The sequence below is a fragment of the Ptychodera flava genome, chromosome 2 (genome assembly GCF_041260155.1).
Source record: "Ptychodera flava strain L36383 chromosome 2, AS_Pfla_20210202, whole genome shotgun sequence".
Classification (NCBI taxonomy): domain Eukaryota; kingdom Metazoa; phylum Hemichordata; class Enteropneusta; family Ptychoderidae; genus Ptychodera; species Ptychodera flava.
This window is the reverse complement of record NC_091929.1, coordinates 36,028,907-36,045,260: the sequence shown is the minus strand read 5'-3', so window position 1 is coordinate 36,045,260 and position 16,354 is coordinate 36,028,907. Positions and strand designations below refer to the sequence as shown.

Below are 16,354 nucleotides of genomic sequence, written 5' to 3'. Positions count from 1 at the left end.
TCACTGTCATGAGCGTCATTTGACACACACTATTCTTCAACTACCATGTACATCAGAGTCAGAGCTCACTCTGTCACTGCTCACGTGTGCAGTAACAGTGACACTACTGTACCAGTAACAGGGCAGTATCTGATAGTGACAGTTGCCCATATGCAGTAGCGGTATTATCTTTGATAATTTTGACAATATTTATGTTCAGTTTATACAACTGCGTTCGTGTTCTACTCTCTACAGCATGTTGAACTGTCCAGTATTCAGCTTGCTAGCACAGCCAGTGTATGTGTACCATGCACCAATGCTGACAACTGACTGTCAGTCTGGACTCTAATTAAACTATCACCTAATACATATTTATATATACTGGCTTTGTCGAGAAACTGAACATTGTGTGTTTGAGCATGCTGTAGGGAGACAGCAAGAAACTGTAGTTGATATATTGGATAGAAATATTGCAAAAAATTATCAACGGTTGGAGCTTGTGCCCTGTTACTAGGCTCAAGTCTGATTTTTATACGACAAATCACAAATGTTTAGATTTTTTTCGAGATAAAAGTCATGGAATGTGACAAAATGGTTGTAGATTCTGTTAAATTATTACATTTGAATGACATAAAAATGGTATTCATTGTTCATTATATTACCTACAACTTGGAATCGGAAAATGTAAAACATAAAAGGAAACAAAACATTTTCAAGTGCCCCCTACAGGTGGGGCAATATTTCAAGTTCCCTCTCTACTACCCTCAAAATTTTCGAATCACCGTTCCTGAATTTCTCCAGCCCCCCCCCCCCCAACCGTTTTTTTTTTTTTTTTTTTTTTTTGTGAACGCAGCCTTGGTAAAAAACCTGCATCGCTATCAGTGCTGTATACTATACATGTCGCGCTTTAACAGCACGAAACCTGCTTCATCACACCAGTTTTTCAAACGAACTAGATATCCATTTTCATACCAGTTCAAAAGTAAAATACTCATAGACTTGAGATATTTGTGCATGTTAGACTTTCGATACATTCGCTTTACGCTTGAATTTAGCATGGAGCTTTGGTAGCTCCATGGATTTTAGCAAGCGATGCTCGGACAGCGCGCACAACGTATCGATGACACTTGGGTCAGGGGTCATCACAAAAAAAAATCAGTGCGTATTCACGGCCAGCTTGAATCATGCCACGGATCGCGGAAATCGTGGATCATAAATCCAAATGTTCATGTCTATTACTTAAACAGAACCCTAAAATATGAAATACATAATGTTTTGATATTGAGAACCATCTTTTTGTTTCACTGACGATCAAGTTTAATGCTCAAATATCGCGACAAGAATTGCGCATTTGCACGATATGAATGCGGAAGTACGTTGACTCGGCAGACGAGCGAGCGCCTTCTCTGAAAATCTGTTTCCGATATCACGTCACAGTACACTGAAAAATCTCGCGAATTCATCTCTACGGAAGCCAATCAACACAAGTTCCTAACGTCAGTAAAGATATTGTCTTGTTGCCAGCAATACACCACCAACATTTTCGCCGTTCAGGAGTGCCTTACTCGCTCTACTTTGTAAAATAAGTCGTATGCTTTTGCCGTTACCTAACTTTCCAAATTCACGGTAGACTTTCCGCAATAGTATTTGGAGATTTTGTTCAATATATCGCGCGTGGGGGAAACCGCAATTATCCATAATCACACAGTCACCTACAGCCAAACACCCTTTTATTAAAGTGTAAACTAAATTCAAAGCGACAGGAAGAAAGTTAGAAAATTATGTAGTGATATAATTTCATTAAAGCTCCATGCTAAATTCAAGCGTAAAGCGAATGTATCGAAAGTCTAACATGCACAAATATCTCAAGTCTATGAGTATTTTACTTTTGAACTGGTATGAAAATGGAGCTGCCTTCTAGCTGCATCGTAACTGTGATTTGTGAATGCCTATAGTGGGGTGAAGGCGATGTGAGACACCTGAGTGTGGTGAACGCGATAGCGGGCGGGATGAGCGCTACACAAAGGAGTTTATCCCGGAATCCCGAGGACACCGCGACATTGCACTTAATATGATATCCAATATTTACGGCTACTAGATTATACAATATCGAAGTTAGATTGGCTCGGCTAGATCTATAGGGTGGTGAAATATCCGATATATATCGGATATTTACCCGTAATTTGACAGAATTCAGTATCGCCTAGTATCAAGGTTAGAGTCAGTCCCGGAATCATTGATGTAAAAATAGCATGCTGGAATTAAGTCGGGTTTTACCAGAACAGTAAGGCGGTGAAATTTCCGATATATATCGGATATTTACCCGCGATTTGACAAAATCTAGTATCGTTTAGTATCGAAATTACAGTCAGTCCATGAAGTCGGTTTTATGAAAACATGTACATGTAAGGTGGTGAAATGTCCGATATATATCGAATCCCCGACTGAAACTAACTCACTACTGCACAGACTCAGATAACGCATTCCATTGCTAGGAAACCTGGCCTGCGCTGCCTAATTCCAAATAGGTTCGTATGGATATAGGAGAGACACCAAAGAAACTACGATTTTAAAAAATATTTTAATTTTTAACATTTCACCGACTTCAATCAACTCTAGGCGCATCGTACCGTGCATTTGTAATGCATTTGCATTGTTTGGATGTCTTGAAACTACCGAAAGCGTACAATGACCGGACTATAAAAACGGGGGGGGGGGGATCTTGAAACTTTTTCGCGCATGCTCATTTAAGCTTTTGTCAAATTCCAACGCTATCAACTCACTATGTTGGTTGCATGCCAAAGAAGTCTGCCGTCAGTCATCGGCCGACGTACAACAAAGCGACAAATTATTTTGTTCAAAGAGTAGACAATTAAATGACAAAACATGTCAATAATATGGCTGATATAAGGATTATTTTTTATTCATTAGTAACAGTGATGGAACCGGCATAATTTACGACGGTGGACATGGTTTTCTCTCGCCTGCGCGATTGTGCAAATCGCGCATTTCCGAGCCATTGTCTGCCCTGGTAAAGTTACTGACAGCGCGGAAGTCGCGCACAAAACAAAGCAGGCAAAGACGCCGAAGGAAGTAGATGTTTACCGAGTGTTTCCACTATAATAAGCATGATAAGTTGTGCAAACAAACATAAGATGCCAGGTCGCACCTATTTAGACCTAGAACTATGGCAAGAGCGTCCAACTTCTCCGATATTGGATATAAACCCGCGATTCGACAGAATCTAGTATCGTTCGGTATCGAAGTTAGAGTCAGTCCTTGGAAGTCGGGTTTGACCAGAAATGAAAGGTCACGATATATATCGGATATTTAACCGGGATTTGACAGAATCTAGTATCGTCTAGTATCGATATTTGAGTCCCCAAATCGCCAATAAATATCTAGTAAATATCGGCGACTTCACAGACCGTGCGTGCCGAGGCACAGGGCAAGTCATTCTAGTATTGTGTACTATCGATATCAGAGTCCCCAAATTGCCGATAAACATCCAATTAAATATCGACGATTTCACAGATCTGGCGTACCGAAGCACAGGGCAAGTCATTCTACTATTGTCCAGTATCGATATCAGAGTCCCCAAATCCCTGATAAATATCGGGTAAATTTCGGCGATCTCTTAGACCGGGCATGCAACTGCACAAAGCAATTACAGTGAAATTCGATCAAGCTGCAGAACTTCATTTAACAAGGTGCTGTTTCAATAGATATGTATCAGCGATTTTTACGACATTAACGGCTGGACTTGATGTGGTTTTGTTTACATTTTAATCAGCTACATGCTCTCAGTTACACAACACACCAGGGCCACTCCATGCACGTCAGATAGAGAAACATAAACAAATCACCACACCTTGCAATGTCATGTATCTGTCTTTTTTATCATGATGAACAAGTGGGCGTGCATTCAGACACCTACATATAAAAATACCCGAATAGCTTCATTTATTGTCCTTGACACTCACATATCAGCTGTGCATAGACCCCAGTAATTGTGCCATTCAGTCGATCACACCGGTCGGCCACCCCTTAAAGCTAGTGGCACACTCCTCTAAGTACTTCCGTCGCAGTATACTCGACAACGTCACCTGGCCTACAAAGCTGGTCGCAAAAGTTGCCTTACAAAAGGGGCCGAGATTAGGGTTCGTGTGACTTCTAGCTGAATTTGACAGCGGGCATTGCAATCTGTCGTGCCGTCTTTGACTTTCAAGTGTACAATATAACATACATCACTGATCGATCTTCTGACTGACGAGGTTTTAAACTGCAGCATTACGAACATTGGGGCGACTTAACCGATCCAAATGCCTTTCGCAAACTTGAAAGTGCTCACACTATGAAAGATATGAGTAAAATGTCAGTTGAATGTGTGTACTGGTTCTGGAGAAGAAGATTTTTAAGATTAAATTGTGATTTAAACAAAATCCAATATGGCGGCCAAATTACGTGACTGATCAAAATGCCTTTCGCAAACTTAAAGGACTACCACTAGGGAAAATAATCGTAAAATTTTAGTTCAATCATGTATTTGTTCTGGAGGAGAAGATTTTTAAAGAATAAATTACAATTTTCCACAAAATCCAATATGGCGGCGAAAACCATGAGACCGATCCAAATGCCTTTCGCACACTTGAAAGAGATCACACTATCGATGATAGATGTAGAAGCTTTTTGCAAACTTGAAAGATATCAATGTAAGGGTGATATGAGTAAAATTTCATATTAATCAGTGTTTTGGTTCTTGAGAAGAAGATTTTTAAAGATTAAATTACGATTTTTTGCAAAATTCAATATGGCGGCCAAACCACATGACCAATCCAAACGCCTTTTGCAAACTTGAAAGAGATCACACTTTAGATGATAGATGTAAAATTTTAGTTCAATCGGTGTGTTAGTTCTTGAGAAGAAGATTTTTAAAGATTAAATTGTGATTTCACAAAATCCAATATGGCGGCCAAACCACGTGACTGATCGAAATGCCTTTTGCAAACTTGAAAGAGATCACTGTAAGCATGACATGAGTAAAATTCCAGCTTAATCAGTGTTTTGGTTCTGGAGAAGAAGATTTTTACAGATTAAATTACGATTTTTTGCGCAATCCAATATGGCGTCCAAACCACGTGACCAAACACAAGATGAAAATCTAGATTTATGCGCAGCATAAAGGTGACATAAAGTTGCATAAAGATGATCTGTAATCATCTTTATGCAGCATAAAGATGGAACTTTATGCACCTTTATGCTTGTGCATAAAAGGGTTTAATGGCTGACTAAATTTAATCACCTTTATGCAGGACATTACAGATGCATAAAGATTCACATTTATGCATCAACCTGATTTGTATTTATACATCTTTATGCACAACATAAAGAAACATATTCAATCTTCTGTAATTTGGATCTTGTAGGTCCAAATATGAACCTGATTGTTCTGTTTTTGCACCTATTGTACTGTAGTTCTGCACTCATTAACTACATTAATATCATTGTTGTATTAACTACTTTGCACATTTAACCCATCTAACATACACACATATCTACCAAAGCAAGATCATAGAAGAGGTATCGGTTTTAATTGTTTATTTAAAATAGTTAAATAGGAAATCACATGGGACAAAAAATACAGAATAAATTCCTCAAAACTTCCTCAAAAATACAATATACTTCATGTGAAAAACAAAAAATACACTTATTGTTTTCTTCTCAGATGCAATATTGAAGTGTCAACCAAGTATCTGAGAACTGATTTAACTTGACTCACTTTACACAGCAATTATGGTTTTAGTTATAACAAATAAATAATAAATCCATTGTTCTCTAAGATTTGAAATAAAATTGGATGTACCGGGTGTTTGGATGTCTAAGTAGAAAAGAGACTCCACATTTAGCTATATTTTGTGTTGCATTGCTAGTATCTATTACAGATCACACATGATAATGAGTTCTGCCATATCATTGAAAATTGCCATACAAATATTTTGATTACAACCTAGACTCGAGCTAAGATTCAAGCACATTGCATGTACATAAAGCTACAGTGTTGCCAAAAATAATTGTAGTTGTAAGTTGGTGTACTTAATCTGTAAAATTTGTTTGCAAAGATGCACCTCATTTTTAACACATTGTTCATGAAATATCAAATATGGCCACTGAAGAGACTAAGACAGAATTATTGGTCTTATAACTCAGCCAGTAATCGGTCGAGTACAGTCCACATATTCACACATGTACAGCTTTGGGTATTCAGCTTAATCACTGATTATAACTCAGTTGGTGTAATAACATATGGAAAGTGTTCCCAGTTGGACTTTCATGAGTACAGCCTCTGTCTGGTTAACAAAATTCAAAAGTTGAGTGGTCTTAGTTCGAAACTAAAAATACATCACTAAGCCTTTGGCAGAGTCAAGAAAATGTATAAAATATGCTTATACATGTACATTAAACATTGTCCTGTATTGAGTTGTCAATGCTGCTGGTATTGTCATGTGTCTGTCAGGCTCTGATCTGATTGATACCAGGCCCTAAATGCAAGGTAGCCTCAATATGCATTTCCTTTGATGCATGTGTTTTTCCATATGCAGTTTCACTTCTTTCTCTATCCCATGGCAAGAGTCTCCGAATAAAGGCACCACCGTTGCAACTTCTGTCATGTTCGCTATCCTCAGAAGAAACACACACAACTATCAAAATGTCTTCAGCTTGATGCTAGTCCTTGGATAGCCCAGATTGTATGTATTTCAGTTCCTGAAAATAATGATACACAGAATAAATCATCAGGACTGTACATCATCAATTTTGTTTGTTTTTGTTTAAATCCGTGTATTTATAGACATTTGATAATTCATTTTAAAGTACTTCACTAGACAAGAATGGTTAAAAGTTGATATGTATGCAAGAAATTTGATTTCTGAATTTCACTGAAATGTTGATTCACTATACATTGGAGTCTATGAGAAAACTATGAATAATTCACAAACACAATTAGACTGAAAGATTCCGTTGCATGCGAGCGTTCCGGTGCATTGCGACCTACCTGGTAAAGGGTCGCAGGTCGCAGTGCGCCGGAGCGCCCGCACACGACGGAATCTTTTAGTCTTAAACACAATCGGTGCTTTCTGAGGTGTTTGACAATTGATACAAATGTATTTGATTAAATTACGGTGTTTGAAGGTTCAGATGTGGACAACAGTTTTGATATTTGAATTTCAACTAAACCTATTTCACTTTTCATGGTACTAGTGGTCTACAGGTCACTTAAATATTTTCCCTGACAAAAGTTGCTATATCTCTAATACGTAAGTAATAGAAATTGTTCATTGCCCTCCATGAGCTCGATTTACAATAAGACAAGTCTCAGAGTTTCAACAGCAAGATGTTCATGTGACAGATAATTATACTTTTGTGTAGATTTACAGTTAAATGACTACCAAGAGTGAAATCATGCGAATCATTTTATCTCCCAGAATATTTTTGAACACTAAAACTTCTTTTTAACAGGACAACTACTTATAATAAGAAAATTGACTGACCCCAATGCTGTTTGAAAAATACATGACCTCCCCTTTGCAATTTTCAAATTTTAAGGTGAACCGCATCCCCCTTCAAATTGTGCTGGCTTACCCCCGGCTGTAATAACTGAATGCTCCCTTATTGAATAAACCGGTCATCTATGTACTGTTGTACATCAAACTGACATGTTTATGCCTAAATATACAAATATGAAGACCAAAATGTTTTTTCACTGATTCATCGCCTATGTTATTGACTAAATATTCCTGTTTTTGTTAAGAGAGACTGTAAAATCATTGTACCTCCCAGACACATGGAGTATGGTCGTGCTTCCAATAATATTTTGCAAAACATGTCATCAATTATGCGCTTTAGCGAATGGTCAATTATGCGCTTTAGCAAATGGACCAAGTCTTTGTACGTTGGCCGAGACTAATACAGTAGGATCTATAGGTTAGAATATTACATGTCAAATTAGGATGGAATATTGAAGATAGAAATATTTTTGTATCATGCAGCCTTGACCTACAGAGCCTTGTAACATAATAATTGAACTAAAAAGAGGGCATGTTATGCTGGGGAATCACCAAATCAAAGAGTGAAGTGACTGTGTATGTGTGTTAGTAATAGTATGGATTAAAAGTTAATCTTTCGGTACTTGATCTAGAAGTCATCACTGATGACATACATGGAGTCCCCGCTGGATTATGTCATTTGAATTACGGTGATTGAATAACAATAACATACTTGCTAGATTCATTACAGGGGAGAGCGGTGAATTTGTTAAATGTTTGGAAATCACATGCTAGTGATCTGTTGGGGTCATGTTTGTGTATTTGGGACAGTACAATTACGCAAAAATATACATTATGCTACAATTTTTGAAAAAAGCAATGGTTTTCTTGCACACTGTATGTTGTTCGGAAAATAGTTTCGTTCAATTTTAGTAAAATATAAAATATGGTTTTTGAGCATGTCATGTAATCTGGAACATATTATCAGAACAGAAGCTTGTTTCATCTTTCATTACACAATTTGCAACAGACTCTGCAACCTCAGTTTGTCTTGTGATATTGTTTCAAAGTTTGTTTCCCAGACAAGGTTCATAAATTACACTTCATGGATTCATTCAAGTATTTTGGCCAGTGTCGGGAGACAGTGTTAAAAAGAACATTTCCTTGGTTTGACTATGCAATTATTGTATGTCATGTACATTTGTGTTTTGGAACTCATGGAAGAGCCCCTGAAGTTGTTTCAACACTATGCTCTTCTATAATAATTTCCAGGGTTTACATATTTCATTGTGATTTCAAAATTTGACATGGGCTAAGCTGCATCACTATCTATTACTTTGTATCTTCAAAAGAAGATTATAAAGGCAGATTTTGTCGCTTATGGCTGTTAGGTGACCTGCAAATATAACCAAACATCAAAGTTCAGCTAAGTAAAATTGTCGTACATGTGTCATGATGGTTCTGCTTAACCATGTTCATGTACTATAATTCACCAACACTGGTGCTTTGGTTAACTTGCCCTTCAAAGTTCATTACTTTAGACTAAAAACTTATCAGTGCAGACTTTGTAGTACATACCTGTCATATTGTTCCCAGTTGTTGGCATGCCTTTTTGTGTGACTGTCATTCCTTTGGGCACTACACTTTCCCTATTTGTTCAACGCCTAATAAATACATGTACCTCCAGGGGACCTGCAACTTGCAGAAATATAAAAAAGAGTTAAAAATCCTACTGAGAAAAATCAAATTGTCTCAAACACAGATGATGAATCACATTTCAAGTCACGATAATGACGATGAATAACCATATTAATCTGACAGTCCATCGACACATATTTGAATCAGAAATATATCAAGCATTTTCATGGCCTGAAAAGGCTCAACATAATTGGATTCACACTGCACTATGCATTCCTGCAGTATCTCAGAGCTTGTAGACTGTCAGACCATTGATGAAAAATTGACTCTTTTTTACATCGATGGTCATATAAATATCCAAAATGTGCATCATAGCATGTTGAAAATAACACCACATTTCTATTTCAGCATAAATAGAAATAATTTAGAAAGTTAAAAATGAATTGAAATGATGCGAAATACAATGACATATCATGTCTACGTAAGATTAGAATTAATCTCATGTTCACTTAAAGCCCCGACTAGCTGTATCTTCTAGCATTGTTTTTTTTTATTTTATATTCAAGCCGAAATAAGTTTGTGAGAATGCACTGATTTTGGTGATGTATACACTTATTATTAACTACCCACTGGGACTGTACATGCAACTTTGGCCAAGATAAAGATTGCGATGTGATTAAATATTTGCCCAAACATTAAATCCCACCGTGCATATGGTGGATAATGTGCATATCTGCACTGAAATCTTCACATAAACAGCACAGAGCATTGTGCAATTCATGCTATAAGATCTTGAATGGCCCTTACTTCACTGTTTGATGCACCACTCAGGACGCAACATTCTCTGAATGGTTTGGTCACACAGAGTTAACGCAAATGCATGTAGTTCATTCATTCGCGCAGTGAAGTTGGGCTCCCCAAAGGTCATAACCTCACCTCAGTCATAGTGTGAAATGTTAAAGGGATAGCCCACCCAAATATCAACCTGCCTTTAAAAGTTGAAGTATATTATTTTTGTAACATTCATGATGAAGAGATGAGATATGTGCTAATATTCTCCTGGAAATTAATGTTTTATTAATTGATGTGTATGACGCCATTTTCGCCATATGGAAGCGCCACTTATCGGAATTCCTCAGAGAGGCTTGACCTAAGATGACGTTAAGTTTTCGTGTTTGGTTGAGGAAGTTAAGGGGTATCACTAGGGGTCTGATCTACTGTGCGTTTGTATTGAGCTACTGCCCAATGGACACACTTTGCCTTCAACCTTATAACTTTGAACCGGACTCTAAATGGAGTGTCCTTCATCCAACAAACAATAGTTGTGCATACACACTTTCATGTTCTCAGGGGCACTAAATTAAACTTCAAACACACTTTCATGTTCTAGAGGCACTAAATGAAATTTCAATTTATCATTTCAAAGTACAGTCATAAACTACACACTACAATTTTCCTGTTCTCGCAACTCACTTTGAACTCTAATCGTGAGTTACCGGTAATTAGAAACCGCAATGGAAGTAGGAAGAGATTGCAAATCCAAGCAGCCGTTTTCTGCTGTCAATTGTGCAGTCTTGGGAAAATAATTGAGAATGGTTAAAATCTGAAAGCCACAACCTCACAATGGGAAAAATGTCGGGAAAAATTCTTGGAAACAGTCTTTGCATACATAAAAACACACACTGTACTTATAATTTTGAAAACTCACGTCGTGCCAATCGTTACCAGCAACAATTTTTAGAGGCGGTGTTTTCACTTCAGGTTTCGAATCATGCAGAATGCCTTATTGAAATCTCGCGCACGATTATTAGTACATCTGTAATACCTACAGGCAGGCATAATATCTAAGCTGTTTATGAGACTCCCTAGATCAGACCCCCTAGTCAATGCACCAAAACCCGAAAACTTTACATCATCATCTGGGCATTTCTCCCGGCATGCTTTGTGGAGGCTAAAAAGGTCTCCATATTGCCTGATTTTGATATTTATTTTCATGGATAACTTCAACAAATCACTGTTTCTGTGCAAAAAGTAATGATAAATGCTTTTATGACATAAATATAAACCTGTACACAGCTGATTAAATTTTTGGTGGATATAAGGTGCTGCAAAGGAAGTTGGGTAGAAAGGACTGATGTAAAGTCAACAGTGCATTGGAGCTGTATGCATGTGGCATTGCGATGAATGTAATGTTGGGTATGCCTCAAATTGAAGAGTCTACAATGTCACAGTCCATACAAACGTTGAACACTGCAAGGAAAGCATCCATGCAGGTCAGTTATGCTCGTTTTGAACAGCATCATTTTCTGATTTTTCAAGAGCAAAACCTTTTGGTCAGAACAAATGATCATAAATTTCCTAATACATACAAGTTACCCGTATGTTTAACCCTTTTCCTGGCAAGTCCATATTTCACCACCAGGTCAAGATGGTTAAAATTAATGAAACACAACATATTTCATATGGTGTATTTTAACATAATACTGTACATTTGAAAGCTGTTCAAACTGTAAACTTGATTCTTTTGGACTAAAGATGCTATAACAGACCAAGCCAAGTGGGTGAAAATATGTCATGGTTTTGCTCAATACCATTTTTTACTGACTTGGCTGATGGGGAAGTGATACTGTCTGGCAGGAAAAGGGTTTTAATAAAATTCGATATATTGATTACTTTATTTAGGTCGCATATTGATAGACTATGTATTTTCCACAGAAAATTCAAGGGTTCCCCTTGGGACAGGAGTACGGGCCCACATTCATGATTGCCCCCCTGTTTTGACATCCAAGATTGAATGTTCACCCTAGAGGGAATGTTTTCAACTGTGACATTGTATGTTCTCTCTCCTTGTTAATATTACCAATTTTTGAAAAGGGGCGATAATCAAAATGGCTGTTAAAATTTGAGTTTACTGTTTAAATGTTTCTCAGAGGAATATTCCTAATGCAGTAAAAGCCAATATCCCTTCAGAGGGTAGAATTCAGAGAAAACCACGACAAAATGGGAACATATTCTGAGGTCAACAAATTTCACAAGTTACAGCTAGTGGGGCATTAACTCACATGCTATGTCATGTTACTTTGCACTATTTATAACCTTCTAAATTAATAATATTATTGTGACAGAGGAAATAAATTGACAACATGGATATAATGCCTCTATAGTAAAAAAAGATAAAAAAATATCAAGGGGCAGCCCCTTGATATTCTATTTTCTGTCATTGAGCCATAGAACATACATAAATTTGAGTGACAAGAGTTAGGAGACTTGTGGGATTGAATTCAAAAATCTACCAACATATTCAACTTATTGCAATTTCAAAAGAAAGTATAGCAACACTTCATAATCTTATTACAACCCTTTTCAGAATTAGAGCGCGAAGCCACTGCAGTGAACTGCAATAAAACTGCTTACACTCATTAGTTTCAGCTGTAGCCGTGGCCACTTTGGTGTTGAACAAGGCTACTTGATAAAGACCAAAAAGTCTGCTTGTACAAAGGCAAAACTAGCTCTGTCTGAGGCTCGAGTTGTAAATGAGAGTTTACGATTGGCACCCTGTGTTCAAGATTAAGATACAATGTAACATTACCATGCACTGGTCCATGTACAAATCTTTTTATATTAACTTCCCCAGACAAACTGTCTGCATGGGACATACAATGTTGTCGACCTTGCCAGCTGGCTACAGCTGAAACTAATTAGTGTGAGCAGTTTTATTGCAGTTCACTGCAGTGGCTTCGTGCTCTAATTCTGAAAAGGGTTGTATTAACCTTCATGCACAGCCAGGAAACACACAGACCTGTAAGCAGGGCTAACATTGAATTTGAAGGTTCATATCATACATCGGCTTCCCGTGTCTGGCAAGCATAAATGTCGTCGTAAAAAGATTGGTCAGTGTCTGTCGCTGGTCGTCGTCATTCGGTTCACGCATTGCGAGTGCATGCGATCGGGGTGTTGTCAAGTGAAACAGTATCGGGCTCAGCGGGACCCACAAAATTTCCACAATCATTGTCCCCGTCACAATCTCATCTGCGATGCTCCAAACAGTCCAAATGTGGTTGACTAAACTCGTGAGACCTTATGGATTCAACGCAAAACATTTGGCCATGGAGGTAGTCTCTTCCTACCTCCATGGTTTGGCAATGGTGGGTATTTGAGACACGACGTACAGAACATTTTGGAACCGTCATATTACAACCAAGGCCACTGTGCTTTCCATTTCGGGAGATAACATCTACGGCGTTTTTCCTCATCATAACGCTTATGTATAGATCTTTTGTCAGAAACATCGTTCTAATCATCACATCGAGTCGTCAATTCTCAGACGATCCCTCTCACGCTGGCGCTCGTGGCACCATCGTAAATCATCACAACGTCGTTTCTCAGAGAATTACACAATGCCCATCGTCGTAAACAACGTACCTCTTTACGGCAAAAGCCTTGCTTGATTTTTGCGTAGGTCTGCGGAGCGAAATTACGCTCTGGCTCGTGAAAATGCACAATGCCTTGTTTGCGTTAGTGGAAATATTACCGTAAAATACTCATATTTACAGCGATCACTCCACAAACTATCTGCCTACAATGTTCATCTACCTCGTGAGGCCGCATAAATGATTTTGAAGTACTGCAGGGTCGATCGCCGATAAGCAATGTGATTAGGTTTTGCAATCTTTTACCTAATTTGTTGGGGCGGAGCAGTCAGCATTCAACAAAGAAATACTGTTTACGCCAAATTTTAAGCGACTTTTTTAATTGGACGATAAAACAATTTCATGTTGATCATCAAAAAATTGCAACATTGTGTGAGTCGGCAAGTGAATCCCAGAAGAACGTCACAATTGTATCTAAAATAAGTCAGTGATTGACATTTATTTTGTGTGAACGACAACACAAATTGGGCGACACGTACACAAACCGCAACTTAGGTTCGCGTTGATTGCGCCAGAAGTTGTATAAACAACTTGTCCGGCGGGCAACCAGATTTTATTTTTGACTTGCCTGAATGGAAATTCACTTGTCCCGGGCATCAGGCGATAGGAATTGTCAAGCCCTGATCATTATACAGACTGTGACTCACTGGTCATACAAAAATTTGGGAGAAATAATCTTTTTCTTGCTAACACTTTTTGAAGGGTCATTATTTTCCATGGATTTAAAATGGCACTTTTGCTGATCCCTGGAATTACCTTTGTTCTAGTATGTAAGAGGACTATGGAGGGGTGATAGCTTGTTGTTTTCCATTGAAATTGTAATCTGGTGTGTAAATTTTCTGTTGAGACAATCTGGTGCCAACACAGGCCTTTAAAAACACCAACCAACCCCCCACCCCCCGCCCTTAATTTTTGTCCGGTCCCTGACATGAATCAACAGTCATCCCGGGGTGCATACATGTACCACTAAAAGTCACATTTAGCATAAAGTGACCTTGAAATTCGATGTTCATTGAAATTATCAGGATATCGATGATTTAAAACAAACAAACGTTAAATACTTTGCCGGATACAGACATTGCTGAACACGTTTATAAAAGAAGGAGTAGACGTATCTTAGAGTTGAAGTTAGACACAATTGGGCTGGTTAAAAATAAGACAGCAGCTATACATAAGCTTACCTGGTATAGAGCCGACTCAGCGACGATCGAGGGCTTGAAGTGTGTGTCGACCTGTCGCTGGTGCGGAAAAGAGGTACTCTTTTGGGCGAGTTTCGTCTAGCCGGTCGTAACTGCATGACACGGTCGATGACACACTGGCACTAGATTCAAACGTACCGCATAGTCGTCGAGATGGTCCAGGAATTCAAGGGTAGACTCTTTAGCAGACATTCCTAAACACCGACGGGACATGTCAGTAGAAGCTAAAATATCGACAACTGAAGATTCTTGACGGCACGATCACGGGGTAGGAATGGTACGATGTACAGATGTTAGCGATGCGACGCCACGCCATTATCGTAACAATGGCGTCTTCTGAGTATGACTCCTTAAGTCCTCAAATATTCACGAAATGAACTTTGCAAAGAATTTGATTATAACCATCATTTTTACTCAATCTTGAAGAAAATGTTATTTTTTTGCTCTCGTTAGACAAAAATATTGCTAACAGAACCATATTTTCGTGTTTCGCCAGATAAAGGTACATCATTGTACACATTGACCCCCTAGCATCATGCTGCAGTCCAGCCTCTCTGCATGTACAAAGCAGCTTACGCATTTTTTATCTTCATGAATATTCCGTGTTAATATAACCAGTGCACTGAGCCGGATATTTGGCGAGATCTTTTTCAAGATGGTAAAAAATAGCAGCTATTTGGCCTAATTAAAACTTTGGGAAATAATCGTGTGTGAGTCATATGAAGTAGGCCTATAGGCCTTTGCTATTGCTTGTATTTTGAGGACGGTTTTGAAGAATTCATTCGTTTTTTGTTGCATGTGATTTCCTATTTAACTATTTTAAATAAACGATATCTCTTCTATGATCTTGCTTGGTAGATATGTGTTTGCGTGTGTATGTTAGACGGGTTGAACTGTGCAAAATGGCTAGTATAACATTGATATTAACATTGATACTGCATCTGCAGATACAGCCAATCGTGCATCTTGTAAACAATTTCTTTATTGTAGGGCCTACATACAACATTCTTACTGTTGCAATAGCCAGATTTGGATTCATGTCAACACCAACAATGTACACGCCGGCTATGCTCAAAAGTAGTATGGAGGGAATTGAGAATAATACAGCACATGAAAGAAAAATAATTGAAAGAAAGAACTGCAGTACAATATTTCATCCTCATTTGACCGATGTCGTATCCTATAACCTACTGAAATTAGTTTCTGACGAACATGCAAGGACGTGTATCATTCACCAAGGTGGTGCAATATGTTTTGCGACTTTGCAGAAATATTGTAGTTCTGACGATGTTCTCCATGTCAGCTTACGTATATAGGAGATATACCGGTATCTTTCCGAACGATAATGTGGATACACACAGCGAGGTCTACGAAAAAAGGTGATGAATCAATTGAATAAAAAACGGTTTTTGGAGATCATATCTGTTTATTTCATCAATTCTGAACATGGTTTGAAATCGGTCTCATACAATAACTACCAACCTGTACTGACGGGCCTGGAAAAGCGAAATTCTAGCACTTTTTTATGAAATCCATCATCGTATATCACACAGGTGTCCGGAGTTGC

The 16,354-nt window shown here is 38.2% G+C and overlaps 1 long non-coding RNA gene across 1 annotated transcript; it reads right to left on the bottom strand.

Moving 5' to 3' along the window:
• Window positions 1-5,562: 5,562 nt before the first annotated feature.
• On the bottom strand, window positions 5,563-15,135 carry LOC139119844 (uncharacterized). Its single transcript, XR_011549006.1, has 3 exons — window positions 14,770-15,135; window positions 9,099-9,212; window positions 5,563-6,741 (listed from the first exon to the last, which is right to left on the bottom strand). It is a non-coding gene; the product is annotated as an uncharacterized lncRNA (long non-coding RNA).
• Window positions 15,136-16,354: the final 1,219 nt, after the last annotated feature.